At 39.8% G+C, this 17,008-nt stretch overlaps 1 pseudogene across 1 annotated transcript; it reads left to right on the top strand.

Annotated features, from left to right (window-relative positions):
• The first annotated feature begins 2,168 nt into the window (after positions 1–2,168).
• Positions 2,169–16,153, top strand: LOC145497099 (uncharacterized; annotated as a pseudogene). The gene is made up of 6 exons (XR_014050648.1): positions 2,169–3,604; positions 5,079–6,024; positions 6,585–7,086; positions 8,104–8,297; positions 13,528–13,872; positions 15,175–16,153. The product of XR_014050648.1 is annotated as an uncharacterized LOC145497099 (transcript).
• Positions 16,154–17,008: the final 855 nt, after the last annotated feature.

The raw sequence follows: 17,008 nt of genomic DNA, 5'->3' as shown, positions 1-17,008 counted from the left end.
CAACTTCACAAGAAAGGAAGAACCATACACCTGACGCGAGGTAGGCATACTTTTATTCAATACTCGTTCAATACTCTTAAAAATAAAAGCATTTTTCCTCATACAAATCCTTATATTTCAATTGTTGTGTAACATAGACTTGCGCTTATATCAGTCTCTCCGAAAGACCCAATATTGACTCGGTCTCCGTAATTCAAATAATTCAACAAACGTTTTTTTCTTCTTAGTAAATATTAAACTTGACCAGATTAAAATTTGCCACAAAGAGCTGACTTAGAGCTGAACTTTTAAGAAGGCATTCTTACTCTGTGTTAGTTTACAAAATAACCCCATCCGTTTTAAAACAATAGTATCTAAGCGAAGGATTTAAAAGTCATTCTTGTGTGTAATGTCAAATAAAGTTATTTATGGAGCAAAGACTTCTGCTCAAGTCTCTGCGCCTTGCTTTTTCCTAAGTGAATCACAGCGCTTAATTTTTCACAAAACTAACGAACAGGGCATATTTAAGAAGAGACACTGCCTGTGATTTTCGCACTGAATAGTTTACTAAATAATTCCAACCGTCCACAACAATACAGCTGACAATAGTATCTACGCGAAGGATAAAAAAACCATTCATCTGTGTAGCGTCACATTAGAATATTAGAGCCGCTACACTTGTGCTCAAGCCTCTTTGCGTTACTTTATTTTTGACTTTTTCCAGACTGAATCATGATATTTTGCTCAGCTTTTGCGCTGGGATCGCTCAGTGATATATTCTTTCAGTGCCCACAATTGTACCTGTAGTTACCGAAATCAGAACAAAAACATTTAGTCAAAGAACCGGTTGTGTTCGGTCCTGAAATTAATTGACGCTGAATGCAATGGTTGCTTATGTTCTTTGCCTACCTTGCCTTTTCTTCTTTTGTCACTGTTTGTAATAACGCTAAATTTCCAAACTCCGCTTGACGATGACCTTTGCAGTTGCTTGAAGATGAAATCTTCATTATTTGAAACCACTGACGCACAACGAAAACCAAATGTCAGAGAATCACTTGTCCCTTCCCCTGCCAGGATCGAATCTGCTTCTCAAAGAAACACGCACTCCAGTGTACATAATACAATCATTTCATTGTTTCCGCTTGAGCGGGATTGTTTCCGCTCTGGTTGCGTTGCCAAGATGATTTTCACAACTTTCCAGACTTCGCGTCCATGAAACAAATATCAGCCTGCGATATGATGTCTTTATTGATATCCCGTGGGAGCAAGATATTAGTTTGTTTATTTTTAAATCCCTGATAATGTCATCAGACCCTCATTCCAATGCAAAGCTCCCGTATTGCTGTTGCGTGAGTACTAGTTCTCAAAACCTTTGTCTTACAAGAAAAGTTTTAGTAATTCAGGAGTAATAAACAACTAGCATAGGATAATGGGAGTGATGAATAGCGACTTTAAGGATCACAATAATCGATATTCAAGGAATAAATCGTATTAGCTTATCACGATATTAGAATACTCTGCTTCAACCCTTGCGCTCTGAGATCTGCAAATTTATAGTTAGCTGAGTAATGAGCTGAAATGTTAGTCCCACATATTAACTGATAGCTGACAAATCACTGAAATGTAACTGGCATAACTGAGATTTTTGTATCACATCTTCTTTTGTACAGTGTTGTGCGAACATCCTCCATGCCCAAACGCTTTTTTTTTTATCTTAACGCTTTTTAACATAAGTTAACTTTATTAATATATAATTTATTGACAGTTAGTAGCTATTTTAACATAACGCTTTTTAACATAACATTAACTTTATTAATATTTAATCTATGGCAGTTAGTAGCTCGCAGCTCGCAAAGCTATTCTGGGTGAGCTACTATTACTTTAAGAGTATTATATAGTTTAGTTAAAAGAGAGAATAGGAGAAAAAATGAAATTAAAGAAATTTGAGCAGATAAGCAAGATTAAACCAAACTATTATACATAACACATAATGCAATATCATGGGTGACAAATTACTCCTTAATTTTGGCGCGAAATTTCAGATGTTTTTTTTTTTTTTTTCGCATGTGAAATTGCAAAATTGTAATGGTAACGTTTGGCGCGAAATTTCTCGATACAATAAGCAAGTCAAAAACCCAGGGTTAAAAGCATTATTTGTCACCTATGACGTTAAAAGGTAAATCAAATGGTATACTCGTAGGAAATAACTTTACTTGCGTTTTGTCCAAATTCTAATAAGAAGAATTTTGACAAAACGCGCGTGAAATGATTTCCTAATTTCACTCAATCGTCACCATTTGATTACCCTAAAGAATCTGTTAGACATTTATTTCTACAGTAGAGGTATTCGTTCCGTCCTTGCGTACCTTAGTTACATGTTTAATGTACAATTACTCTCTCTTCCTATCGTACAAACATGCAGTGGACGTAAACTACCCAAAATCCTCTGGGTATATAACCTCCTTCATCCACTAACGTCACCACAGGCGGCCCAGACGTTGAATATGATTAATACGTGACATCATGCTGTTGGCGGTTGCGTTACAATTTTAGCCGTTCATAAAGCAATGTATGAGAATGCTTCGAAAATTACTCTAAATGCTACGTGTAGAAAATAATTTGAATAAATGGCTTACCTTGTGTTTGCATTGCGTTATTTTGATGTCTCTGGGTTCCTGGAGGTGGTTTAGAGCCATTTAGGCGAGTTTTACTTTCTAGCCGTTTGCTTCCCCTAAAGAGAAACGAAAGGCGGGCGACTCACTGGCCCGACGGCCCGCACTCAAAACTCCGTAAATTCCACAAAAATGGTCTAATCTCGTCAAAATTGCCTCATGGCAGCCATCGATAACTCTTCTTCCCATTCGCTTTCTCCCAAGGTTCCAAAGTTTATCTTAACCGCCCGAGAATCACTGGTTTTCAAGCTCTTGCTTTCCATTTCTGCTCCGTGTCGATCCGTAACGAATTATCTTGGGCACAGAATTTGAATTTTTAGCTTAACGACCTCGCCATCGTGACAAAGTCGCCTCCAACCGTCGAGAGGCACGGGGCATTTTTTGATCATGCAAATTGCACCGTGCCACGGTGTTAACTGAAATTAGTGCCTAAAAGCACTGTTAACTGCAAAAATACAAGGAGCAAACAATGTTCAGCTGAATTTAGCGCCTAAAAGCACTGTTAACTGCAGCGAGAGATGGTAACGAGTAACTGACCAATGCCCCGTGCCTCTCGACGGTTGGAGGCGACTTTGTCACGATGGCGAGGTCGTTAAGCTAAAAATTCAAATTCTGTGCCCAAGATAATTCGTTACGGATCGACACGGAGCAGAAATGGAAAGCAAGAGCTTGAAAACCAGCGATTCTCGGGCGGTTAAGATAAACTTTGGAACCTTGGGAGAAAGCGAATGGGAAGAAGAGTTATCGACGGCTGCCATGAGGCAATTTTGACGAGATTAGACCATTTTTGTGGAATTTACGGAGCTTTGAGTGCGGGCCGTCGGGCCAGTGAGTCGCCCGCCTTTCGTTTCTCTTTAGGGGAAGCAAACGGCCAGAAAGTAAAGCTCGCCTAAATGGCTCTAAACCACCTCCAGGAACCCAGAGACATCAAAATAACGCAATGCAAACACAAGGTAAGCCATTTTATTCAAATTATTTTCTACACGTAGCATTTAGAGTAATTTTCGAAGCATTCTCATACATTGTCTTATAAACTGTTAAAATTGTAACGCAATCGCCAACAACATAATGTCACGTATTAATCGTATTCAACGTCTGGGCCGCCTTTGACGTCACAGGTGCAATGTTAAAGCTATTCAAGCGTGAAGGTTTGAACACGCAATCCGATAAGCTTTCGCCCAAAAAAGTGTTTAACTGACGGACTGAGCATACGGCATAAGGTAAGTGAAGCTTTCGACTCACCCGTGCAGGTTTTGTAATTAACCTGACCATAGCTTTAGTGTATTTTTATGCGTGGCTGATTTAAGGTTGCCTCTTTGTTAGCCCTTTGTTGTTTTCGTATGATCAAACGAAGGTGTAATAAAAACATAGTTTCCTATGGTGTGCAAAATAATGAAACGTCAGGTCGTAGGTTCCTCTCCATAACAGCGAACCACACTTACAAAACGCCAGAAATGTTCAAGTAGCAGTGATCTTTCCTAGCTGCTCGCTACATCAAAATTTACTTACAACGGAACTACACGTCCAATACACTTGCAAATAATAGTTTTCAGTAACAACAGCGACTTATCAAAAACTTTCTGCATGACATTTCAAAACGTAAATTTAAACTTGAAACACTTGGCAAGAGGACGGGAAACTAAATTTTTAATATCTTTCTTCAGTGATTTTTTTAAATTTCAACTGCAGTTAGCATAAGTTCCTGTTTCACTCTTGACAGGGTGTAGTTTAAAATGCAAATCACAAAAGAATCGTCAGTCAACCGTAAACAAACAACAGGCTTCGTATTTACATTTATATTTGATGATCATGCACCGACCTTACATTTTTTAGTACATTAATTATAGTTCATAGTGCTGTTATGATGTGAGTCTATAGAGGGCAAGGAGTAGCGCATCTTTTAAGTGTAGGCTCATGTGGGAGTCCATGTTTTCCTAGTCAGGAATGTGAGTAAAGCTTTAACAAAGAATTCAGTCACTACACAGCAACGGTTTAGAATGATGATATTTGTTGACAGTTTAATTTTTTTAACATCTACAAGTGATTGTTCACCTTGCCTTTTAAGGTCAGAAAATGCATTGGATCTTAATTATATTTATATCGTGCTACTTTCCCTGATCATAACTGTTAAATCAGCTGAGGATATGGGCAGGCTTTCGCCACATATTGTTGCAAAGATTTTCAGGGAACCACGTTACCACTTGTTGCAATGCTCGGTTAAGTTAGGGCCACTTCTGAACTCCTCCTACTGATTCTGCCAAAATTGCATGGTCTCTTCTGATACTCGTCTTACACACAAACAAGGGATTTGTCGTCTTTACTGATCCACTGCTAAGATACATTTTACGACCAGTAACTTATAGTCAAGCCCAACTTCTTCACCAGTCGACAATTCTGTGTAACCTAGCCTTGCCACCTCTCTTACAGGAACGAAAATAAGCGTACTCCAGTTAAATGGCAAAACTAGGGTTGTCATTCTCTGGTGGTGGGACTCGGTCAGCGGCCTTCTGTTCAGGAGTCTTGCGCAGACTACTACAAAAGAACGTAAATGTAGACTACCTGAGCTGCGTATCAGGGGGCGGTTACACAGGCACAGCCTACCTGGACTGGAAATACAGGCACGAGAAGAAGGATAACAAGAAATGGCACCTGGAATTCTTTGATCACATGAGAGAGGGTGTCGGCTTAATCTGCCACTGCCAAAGACCCTGCCAAGCAGTTTTGGAATCCGTGGCCCTTATCGCCTTATTGTTATTTGTCACTCTCCTTGCACCCATCTTGCTGTGGGGGCCATACGCATTTCCGCTGGCATATATTATCGATTTTCTGTTTGGCCGTATTATGAGGGGTGGTCGTCGCTTGCCCTGACCAAGTTCGACGTAACCCAAACATTACCATTGAAGAGTGCGCGGGCGCGTAGGACAGACGACTTGATCTACCATCGGTTTGCTTTGTTCGCGATACCAGTTTGCATTTCATTTATATCCTATGTCATCAAAGGCTTTGTGCAGAAAAAAAAGGGCTATTTCAATTTTATTAGCACCTTTTGTCTAGTGTTTTTTGCTTTGGTGTTTATCCCATGGTTCATAAACGAATATATTCGTTTCCTTCCAACTTGGATGAAAATCTTGGTGATTGTCCCTTTCTTCTTAGTTTGGATCTCATTTCCGGCAATGCGTAGGAACGCTACATTGATGACGGTTTGTTACGGCTACTCATTCGTCATTCAAATACGCATCTACCATAATAATTCCCTGGGGATCGAATATGACGACAGACTCTTCAATCTGCTGTTGGGAGTGTCTGCAATTGTGATGTGGACTGGTCCCCTCATTTCAGCGATACAACAAACACTTGGTCACGTGTATGTCAGGTAACATTTAACGCTGTCCATTTTTGTTTTAGGTAGAGAGGGTAGCTCATGGGATGAGATGGGTATGCGGTGTGATAATGTGAAGCCTGCAAACTAGAATTGAAAATTCGTACTCGATCTCGTGCTCGAACTCAAATCTAAAGTCCCTTCTAAATGAGCGCACGGTAACATGGAACCTATTTGTTTTGTATAATAAAAAAAAAAGAAAAAGAATGTTAATGACTTCATCTATAACTCTGACCTTCACTTGATCATGAGTAAGAACCAACCAAATTGCGAAAATAATTTGACTTTTTAGATAAAGTACTATGAGCCTAGAAAGAATTGAAATTGTGATAAAGCGTAAATATATTCGTAGAGGGTGGGGCATTATCGCAGGCGGATTTTGAATCTGATATCTGGGCAATGTGAATGGAAAGAAGGGATGACCTATCTAGTCAGAATACAAGCAAGTGTGGGAAATTTTAACGCTTCGAAACTGAGTCACTTCAGTTTTACAACGTTTGTTTACGGCAACTGTTTTAAGAATTCTGACATTTACGTTCTTGTTCATTTTGCAGATGGATCATCCAAAAGGCATTTTACTATCCAAAGACTGTTGGCAGGTGTAGTTGCGGTGGAATCTCCTGGAGTGACCTTTTCCTTTATTTGCCAACCTTTGGTAAACCCAAAATTCAAGCACTGAACCGCAGCGTGGCCCTAACCTTAGATGACCTCGATGACGTAACTCCCACGTACATCGGGTGCGTGACGGTTAACAGATGGCGACGCACCCCTTCCCCGAGAGAAGCTCATTATGAAGTTCTTACCATGTCCCCCCATGGGATCGAACGCCTTGATCGCGCACCTGAAGATGAAGAATTTCACGGCAAGCTGACGCCTATGGATGTATATCTCTCGGATGCTGCTGCAACGTCTGCAGCCGCGCTAGACCATGACGGTGGAAGAATGGTGAACGATGAAGCACACTTCAGAGATTTAAAAGCAATGTTGGGGCTCTCCTTGGGTGCGTCGGTAGTGGCTGATAAAAGACACGAGGAAAAGCGACACTTCTGTGTACAGGTGATGAGAGAGGAAAAATTCCTCCGTTAATTATTTTGGTCAATTATCAGTTTATTCTCGTTTTCGCCTGAGACCGTGTAACGTACGTTTGTACCCTGGAGGAGGGACTCTCACATTATAAGGTCGGGGATGTTCGTTGTCTCGCTTGCGGGTGAATATCAAGGATTCTGGTCTCACTTAGGGTATTCATGACAAACGCCACTAGTGTTAGCTGTCAAAGTATCTTTTAGGGTACACTCGAAAAAATAATAACAAAAGAAACGCTAGGCTCTTATATTCGTTTTTAGGTTCGATTTCTGCCGTCTCTCGAGTCCGGTCTTCAAGCTCGAGCTCCATTCCTGAACTGCGGCTGGTAATCAAGCCTATTTCATTTTAAGTGGTATCTTTTAGGGATCAAATGAAGCTGTAGCCACACCCAGATTGGTCTCTTTTACGGGCTTAATTCAAATTTTCCGACGAGCATACCCGATTTTTTGATATGGGAATCCGGGCGTTTGTACTGGCGGCGATATCTATTTAAAATATTTAAGACAAAAGAAACAATAAAAAAAGGAGCTATGTCTACTCGAACCCAAATTAATTCTTTAGTTTAATTAAGTAATTCTTTGCCACCAGCCATGTAATCGGGCCGCTGTACCGGCCTCTTATTTTATGACAATAGATAATTGAGGTACTAGCCTAACAGAGTATATGAATATCAAATTTTGGAAAGTTGTTATCCCAAGTAATCAGCCTGTTATCGTAGAAGTTAGGATTCAGTTTTCATTCGATCATCTCATTCTCGTGCTGGTTCAACCAAAGAAAATGTCGGCAACCAAGTGTTGATAAAATGTTACTCAAACGTCACAGTCTAAATGCGTCTTATTTTAGATTCGTTTCGAAAAGAATTCGTTGTTGTTGCTGCTGTCTTTGTTGTTTTTGTTGTTGTTGTCGGTTCTGCTACTGCTGCTGTTGCTTCGTCTGTGATTGTTGTAAATAAACACAGACGCCGATGATCTCTCCTTCTTTTTCTTCTAGATTCTTCCACCATTGATTGAGTTGATCCGCGTTATTCCTTTGCTGGTCTTTGTGGGTATATTCATAAAGACCCGAGAGAGTGAATACTTGGCAATTGGAGTACTAATTTTTTTCGGTATTTCACTGTTACTCGTGTTCATGGCACTGGTGCCAACTGGAGGCAAGGATGTTGGAAGACTGGAACGGCTTGCAAGGTAAGGATCGGCCTCAACACCGAGATCGAGAACATTATTGACAACATGCACAGTCAGAAAATCAATAGGGCGTGTGCACTCACGTGAACAGCAGCCATGCAAATTTATTGGAACAAAAGAAAGTGTTTACATAAGAAAAGAGTTGAACTCCCACAGGATTGGTTTGCACACGTTCTAAAAACAAATGGGATATTCTAAAACGCAATTTCTGGAACAAACAAAGGAAATCGGCTTAATTTTTTCCAGATAAAATTAAATTAACAAATCTGGCATTAAATGCCCTTTTTGGCTATTTTTTTTGCCAGAGTGGTAAACATTTTGGCACAGCTTTGCATTAACTGCTTAAATTTTGCCACGAGAATTGAAAATGTTAGCTGATAAGAAATGGGTAAATAACTGAAAATTTTACCAGGACCGGAGCTTTGAAGACAGCTATGGTAAAAATGTCACGAAAAGTTAAGATTTTGGCCAAGATCTAGCTGCAAAAATCAGCTTAAAAGAGGAGTTTTCTGCAAGGAAGGCAACAAATATGGTAAAAAGTAAGCCTAAATGTTTATTTTTGGTAAAAAGGTTGTAAGAGGCAGCTTTCTCTTGGCATTAAAGAACGCGAATTTTGTTAATTTTGCCAGTTTTAAAAACGATTGGCAAATTTATCGGTAATTGAGGTAATCTCTGTCAATTTTCTTCTTCTACGAAACATCGTGTACCTTGCAACGAAACACATGGCAAGGTACATGGAAATTTCCATGAACCTTATGACTACACATAGCAAAACGTACATGGAAATTTCCGTGTACCTTGTGGTACACATAACCAAGCATTTTCCCATCTGATAATCAATTGCCCAAGTAAATCTTGTGAAATATAAAATCTAACTACAGCTTGAAAATTACTGAAAAATTAATAGTTTTAATTAACCAACAGAAAGTTACATCAATATAGAACAATAGTACTCTTCTCTCTTTAAACGAGACATGGACCTGGAAATTAAAGAAACAAAATACATCAACGCAGATGGTTATACATACACTTACTCTAGTTTCCTAGCTCTTGAGCGTTATTTTGGTTCAAGTAACATTTAATCTAAGGATCTATTCACCATCGAAATATTTCAGTTGCCATTTCAAAATGAGGTAAAGCCATCTCCTTCGAAAGGTTAAAAAGACTAGTTCTGTTGGAAAAAGTTCAAATTCGCTAACAAAGAAAAAAAAGTCGAACTGGAAGATACCACTTCCCGGGTCCCACTTCCTTTGAACGACCTTTTGACCAGAGCTCAAGAAGCAGTATAGTCACCTTCGGAGCCGTTTGGGGCCGCGAAGGAGACTAGAAGCAGTACTAAAATATTATAGTTTTTTTTTTTTTAACTGATCTACAGCGCAGTGATTACTTAAATCATATCGAGTCGTACTGTTAAAATGGCCAATACACGTAGCAGAAAGATTAATTAATATATTATGCTTTTCCACAATATTGACCGTTGAAGCTCTTTTAGGAGACCACACCTCGGCCCCAGGTAACTACAATTCGACGTTTACGGCAAACGGCAGAAAAGTTCCCTCTTTGATTTTGCAGATTTTGTGGTCTTTTCTTTAAATATATCACACAAAAATAGCAAAACGACTCCTAATATTCACCTCAAATACAAATCTACATATCCTCAAACACAAATCTCTAAAAAGCACAAACAGCCAAGACAGAGGGCAAAAGTTTCACCTTTGCCGTTCGCGGCGTAAACGCCATGCTTTATCTCACTGATAAACTCGGTCAAAAATAGGTTTCAGGAGATCGGGCGCGATTCATTCCACTTACTTGCACACAGATGTTTTGTCTCCTAAACTCGGCAGTACCTCTGCATAGGTCCCATCGTAACAACCAAAATAGAGCAGACCTCCTTCCTCGAAGCTACCGTTCTAATCGTTCTTTGCCCTTTTGGCGGATTGCAATACGTGATTCCGTTAAATAAACCACAGTGACATTATCTCATTGACATTTTGGGCGTGCTATTGTTCAGGTTTCCGTAAAGGCCTAGTAATGACGAGCAGCTTCATTCATTTACATGTGTCGGTGTGCTTTGAATAACGAGGCATATAACAATAGTTCTTATTCAATGGGATGTAAATAAGTGCCAAAAACAGAGAAAAGCAAAACACTACACTTTAGAGAAAGTGTTATTTTGGGAAAAGTGTTGGTTTTGTTCGGATTCCCAGAGTTATAAATTAGAATCAGCGGGATCCGGGTCAGCTGGATGCTTTTAATAACCGCAGAAATTAACCATTGCGGTTCCGGAAACGAAACTGTCGGACAAGTTGCTTTCATTTCGCTGTGCCGGTTAACGGTCGAATTTCATCTCATGAGCTATATTTTTGAGAATCGTAGTGCTGTTCCGACTAAATATTGAACTGGCTTATTAGTATGACGAAACAAACGTATTCTTGCGGTGAAAGTATACGTGAGCTGGCAGCCTTATAAGCTCTAAGGAAGCAGGTCGGGGCAAACCGCAGAAGCGGTACACCATTAATTGTTGTGGGACTGCCAACAAGTAAGGTTGTATATCGAAACTCGGCGAGAAGACAGTCCGTGAACATGCTACAGTTTACAGTTCATCAATTTACAGGTAAAAAAATTTTCATTTTGCCTTGTTAAGTGTTAAATGATTAGAATTAAAATAGTCGTGGAATGAGCCCATGAACGTGTCGAGTATCTTTGTGGGTCGGTTCTCGGGTCATTTATCATCCAAAAGTGCGCCATTTCTGTAATTTTCGAAAACGTACATGTTGCATTCAAACCTAATCATTCCCTTCATAAAGCTAAAAAATATCTTTAAGTGAAGAAAACCTTTAGAGACCGATTACATGTAAATATATAAAGGAGATGGCGTATTCTGAGTAAGCAGTTTACAAATATTGAGTCGTTGAATGCTGAAATCCATGCATGCAGCCCAAGATAAACAGAATATTGTTTTCAGAACATGTACCTGAATTAACATGTGTGGTGTAGGAAGGCACATGGAAATTTCCATGTACCTTAACAAGTGTAGTGCAGGAAAATACATGGAAATTTCCATGTACCTTAACGTGTGTGGTGTAGGAAGGCACATGGAAATTTCCATGTACCTTAATTAACATGTGTGGTGTAGGAAGGTACATGGAAATTTCCATGTACCTTAACGTGTGTGGTGTAGGAAGGCGCATGGAAATTTCCATGTACCTTAATTAACATGTGTGGTGTAGGAAGGTACATGGAAATTTCCATGTACCTTAACATGTGTAGTACAGGAAGGTACATGGAAATTTCCATGTACCGTAGCATGTGTAGTGCAAGTTTTTCTTTTCACCTGCGTTTGAAAGAAATCATGCTCTTTGAGGTAAATTTTACCATAGGAAGTAACTTTGTTGCAAAATTTAACTTCTTCTTTAGAAACTTGCCAGCCTTACTTCGCTTTTGACCGCACCTGGTAAAAATTTCACTGAAGTGGCTGATTATTGCCAAAATATCGGCGTTTTAGATTATCCCATTTGCTTTTAGAACGTGTTTTTGGTACACCAGCATGGCCGCCGTTTCATTGTTATGGAACACCAATATGGCTGCCATGACGTCATGTGTATATGCTCTATTAATAGTTAACTTTAGCCTATTGCAATTGTCTAGATCCAATTCAATCTGTGCAGGTGCGCGAACTATCCACAGCTATACAATAAGCCAACTCTGAGTTGCTTTTTTACCTCTGTTTCAAAACGAGTCCTGATCGGTGCACAAATTTTCATATGCAAATGAGTTTAATTTATTAATAATAATAATAATAATAATAATAATAATTAACTTATATTGCGCAGATATCAATATCACATTTTCAGCTGCTCATTACAATGTTTAAGAAAATGTGTACTTCTTACTAACCGAGTTCGAGGTCCGTACTGTAAGTTACGGACCGAGTTTTTTTCCCCATCGACTTATGGCCCAAGCGCGAAGCGCGCGGGCCATAAATCGGAGGGGAAAAAACGAGGGTCCGTAGCTTACAGTACGGACCAAGAAAACGAGTTTAGTAAGATATTTATTACATCTCTACTGTGTGCCTGACGCGCGTTCGTGAACGATTTCTATTCACACGGAACGGCTTCAAATTTCTGACGCACGTCAAAAGCAAAACGAGCCAATTTGAAATCGTTTTTAAGTCGTTAGCACGCTTTAATACACAATTTAGAGAAAAAGAAAGTTTTAAACTTTTACTTGCTGTAAAAGTTAAGAACACTTGGCGATAAATCACGGAACAGTTTGGCAACAAAAACAACTTTAAATTTTAGTGGGCCGTACAGGAGAATACGGCCCGCTAAATTGACCAATCACAACGCCCGTACTAACTGAGAGATATAATAAAACTACTTATAAACCCGCACAAGACAATGAAAGTAAATGAGAATCTCATTTCCATATGAACGGTTGTGCACCAAGACTCAGTGTCAAACAGAGGTAACACTGAGCAACTCTGAAATGGTTTATTCGCTTCTGTCCATCTCTTTCACCAGAAAGGTACAAATTTGTGGTCACATCGAATTCATGCTGTTGTTTTGCAACGGACAGTGCTAAAATCATATCAATATATAACTGCACGTGCAATGCAATGCTCATTTGATATTTGCTATTTTCAAAATACTCTATAGAGTTTAACTAAGTAGCTAACTAAGAAAGTAAAACGTTATTGTCAATCTGTAATTCTTGGAACATCGCAAACAAGTTTTCACCCCTTAAAAGGGTTGTTTTTATTACTGAAGAAGTCAAAGTCGCAGTCGGAGTTGTAAGGTCGCTTACGACCTAGCGAAAAAAGAAGCTCGGAGTCGTAAGTGGAGTCATAAGCAAGACGGAATCGGAGTCGGATCGGAAGAGTCAGAACGTTTCCATTTTCTTCCGATTCTGCTTACGACTCCGTCTATCTGGTGAAAACTAGATTGTCGGAGAAGAAAACAGAAGCGGAAGAACAAACCAATCACTCGGCCCGGAATCGAACATGTGCATGATTGGTTTATTTTGCTAGTTCAGCTTATGCTTCCGACTCCGACAATTTAGTTTTCACCAGATCATAAGCGAAAGAGTCATAAGCGGAATCCGTATCCTACCTCAGACTCCTTCAGTTAATTTTTCACTAAATCGTGTCGCTTTGCGCTTCTGATTACGACGCCGGCCCTCTGTTACTTGCGAAACCCAGCCTTGAACTCCTATGAACTCTTTCCAACAGATGGTTCACGATCAACATGAGTTTTATTCAATTCCTACGTAAAATGATGCAAATGACAAACCTGGGTCCCAATCCCCCGCCAGTTCTATCCCTGAGCGACGGCGGCCATATTGAAAACCTTGGTATTCTACCCCTGCTAAAGCTGAGACTGAAGAAAATCATCGCAGTAGATGGTGGTCGCATGCTATCGGACCTAGACTACGGGCGAGAGCTTCTGCTAGCTTTGGACCTTGCCAGGAAGAAGTTAGGATGCTCGTTCTTAGGAATGGATGGACGAGATATTGCTGAGGATATTCGAGACAAGTTTGTGGAGAGAAGTCCCGGATCGCAACCAAGCAGTTATAGGTATAATGAGAAAGAAGGCCTTTGAGGGCCAAGTGTTGTATGATATGCGACATGCTTCCAGGGATCCAATAACAATAGTAATCGTATCTGTAACAAAATTTCTATATTCTGATTAGTTCTCCACGAGCTTTTCTGACACTTAATTGGAGTTCGATCGCACGAGTGTCTAATTACAGGTATCCATTTACAACTTTCTGTAATTGGTTACCTACGCCATTCGCATATCAATTGTGTGCTTTAATAGCTTTCTTAACTTCTTCCTACTGTTTGTAAAAATACTACTGACTTTTGTGCTTAAAAGTACATGTATTTCTTAATTACTTCTTAAAGGAGCTCTCAAGGTATTTTGAGATATTTTGGCCACATACAAAATTACCTTTAAATGGTAGGAAACCTGAAAATAACAGTTTAATAAGATAGAAAAACACCAAAGACATAATGATAAACCATAAAGGAACAAGGATGGCTAAGGATGGAGAAGGTTAACACGGATTACAAACGACGAATTTGAAAAATTGAGGCTAATCTTTTCAATATGAGCAACCGTGACTGAGCAACCTTAAACTCGAAATTTGTTATCGATACGATTAATTAGTAACTGGATCTCTTGTCGTACAATTCAGCGAGTAATCGTGCCGGCCTTACTCTGAGCGCTTGCGCGATTATTCCTTGAATTGCACAACACGCGGTCCAATTACCATTACTCATAGCATTTCATCATGTGGAGGGGCGGTGGCCTCATGGTTAGTGTACGTGTGCTCGCTCCGGATCGAGCATTCCGGATTCGAGCCCTGGTCGAGGATATAGTGTTGCGTTTTGGGGCACGACACTTTACTCTCGCAGTGCCTCTCTCAACCCATGGACTAGCACCCCATCCACGGAGAAATATTCCTAGTCGCCTCATCCTACTGAAACCGGGGTTAGCACCGGCCCACTTGGCTCGTATAGAGACTGTGTCATATCTTTTACCTATAACACTTCATTATAACCAATGTCCTTAGAAGTCTAGTTAAGTTTAAACAAAGTAAACCATAGCCTTGTCGGTGTTAGGATATCAGATCTTAATTACCATAGATCTTTACGAATTCATTTCGCCGTTTTGTCTCCTCTTTTATTAGTCTTGATCGAGAAGTGTATCAAACACGAAATACCGTGTTTTACCACATTACAAAACACCTCAAATTAAAGTTCGTACAAAATACTCCGCTACGTGTCGCATTTTTAACCTTATTCTGGGCTGGCTTTTGAAAATGATTATTATTATATGATTATTATTATTATTATTATTATCATTTTATTCAGGTTTAAAGTGTATTATTATGACAAGAATCCTTACACCGACGGAAAGACTAAAGTTGGCGAAGGAGAAATCCTGTACATAGCTCCTAGGCATCCTAACAAAGCAGTCAAAACCTCAAAGTACATGACATGGGAGGAAGCGTTGAGTGACATTGATGTGGACCTTGAGGCAGGCCTTTGGGGAACTGGACCGGAATTATCAGCCGAAGAAGTTGATCGTCTGACGTTCTGTTGCTGTGACTGTTGCCATGGAAACACATGCCGTGGCCTGTCTGAGGCCATTTGTGGGTCTTTTCCACACCATTCAACCAATAATCAGTTTTTGACACCAACAATGTTCTCGGCGTATCACAGGGAGGGATACCGCGCGAGCGTGGAAGCAAAAGTAGCCGACTTCGTGTCCGATGAACCTGCAATTCCCGGGACTCCAGTGATCCTCGTAGTTTGAATAGCAATAATAACGATAACGATAACGATAACGGTGACGATAATAATAATAATAATAATAATAATGAGTGGAGAGAGGTGTTTTGGTTTGATTGATTAATTCGATTTGTTTGTTTTGGCACCTTAACCGAAGTGATCATAGCTTTCATAGCTGATGAAATGTTGAATGTTTTTCTAATTTTTACCGGTATTCATGGTTTGAAATTAAACCTCGTATATATTTATATGTATTGGAGTTCTTCGTCCTTTATTTGCTTGAATTAAATCATCGAGTACCGCCTCAAACGTGTGGGCGCGCTCTCAAAGCCTATTTGAAGAGTTTTCTAACAAACGCTCTCCTCTCTCCTTGCAATTTTGTAGTTAAATGGGACAACAATGTCACGTGATTAAAAAAAGCACATGGATGAACGTCGAGCAAACGAACCGAGTCTTGTATCATGTCAGCACTTTCTAGATTACTGTTTTGTTGTTCTAAGCTAATGTTGGCGCAGTTATACCCAAACTTGATCAAAATGTGTAGTTTGGGCACGCATGATCTCAAGCAAAAAATGAACGGCATGCTGTCCCGAGGAAGCGCCTCTTCGTGACTACCAACAGACAGATTCCTATACTTGACTGAGGTCTATGCACATGCTGCGGACCTTTTCTATGTGTGCGGTTTTCCAAACTAAGAAAATACGAAATTTTGTGTCGTATGGAAAAGTTTCAGTAAAACCGCTACAAGTACCCAGTCTTCCCTTAATAGGGTCTTATATCCTAAAAATGATTTTTGAACTTTATTTTGATGGAATTAAGTTCATCCTGTCCATAAGAAAGTTGTCCAGGTGACAAACCTCTGGAAACAGTGTTTCGAGGGAAATGGGAAAAAGTTGACCAGAAACTGCAAACATATCTTCGCTACACAGTGCTGACGAGCCCCAAGAAGGGCGAAACAGCTGTCCACCGCTGCGATCCTACTTTATCGGTTCTTGTCATGTTGGTGTCTCGAAACGTTTTTCACGTAGTATCAGCTTTGCAGTCTATTGCTTGTACTAATAGTAACTATATTCACTGACTGACAGGGAAAACATTTCATAAATTTGATAAACTAGATTATTGTGTTCTTTACTAATCTTGAGAATTTGACAAAATTCGGTTAAAATCCAATGGAGATATTGCGCTTGAAATATTGGTGATCTGTCTATTTGGTATTTTTGAGAAATAAGGTTTTACAGTCTTACTGCGGTCTCCAAGATCCCAAATTAGCCCGGTGAACCTGGGTGCAGAGGCAGGGAAGGGGGTGTATAGAAACGACGTGCATAAATGTTTCATTGAATTCCCTAATGCACATCGGTCATAGAAATGTTAACCAAGTATAAGCGGCGTATAAGATGGTAGAGGAAACAATGTT

Source organism: Orbicella franksi, chromosome 9 (genome assembly GCF_964199315.1).
Source record: "Orbicella franksi chromosome 9, jaOrbFran1.1, whole genome shotgun sequence".
NCBI classification, from domain to species: domain Eukaryota; kingdom Metazoa; phylum Cnidaria; class Anthozoa; order Scleractinia; family Merulinidae; genus Orbicella; species Orbicella franksi.
The sequence above is the reverse complement of the archived record's forward strand: the minus strand, read 5'-3'. Positions and strand labels throughout refer to the sequence as shown.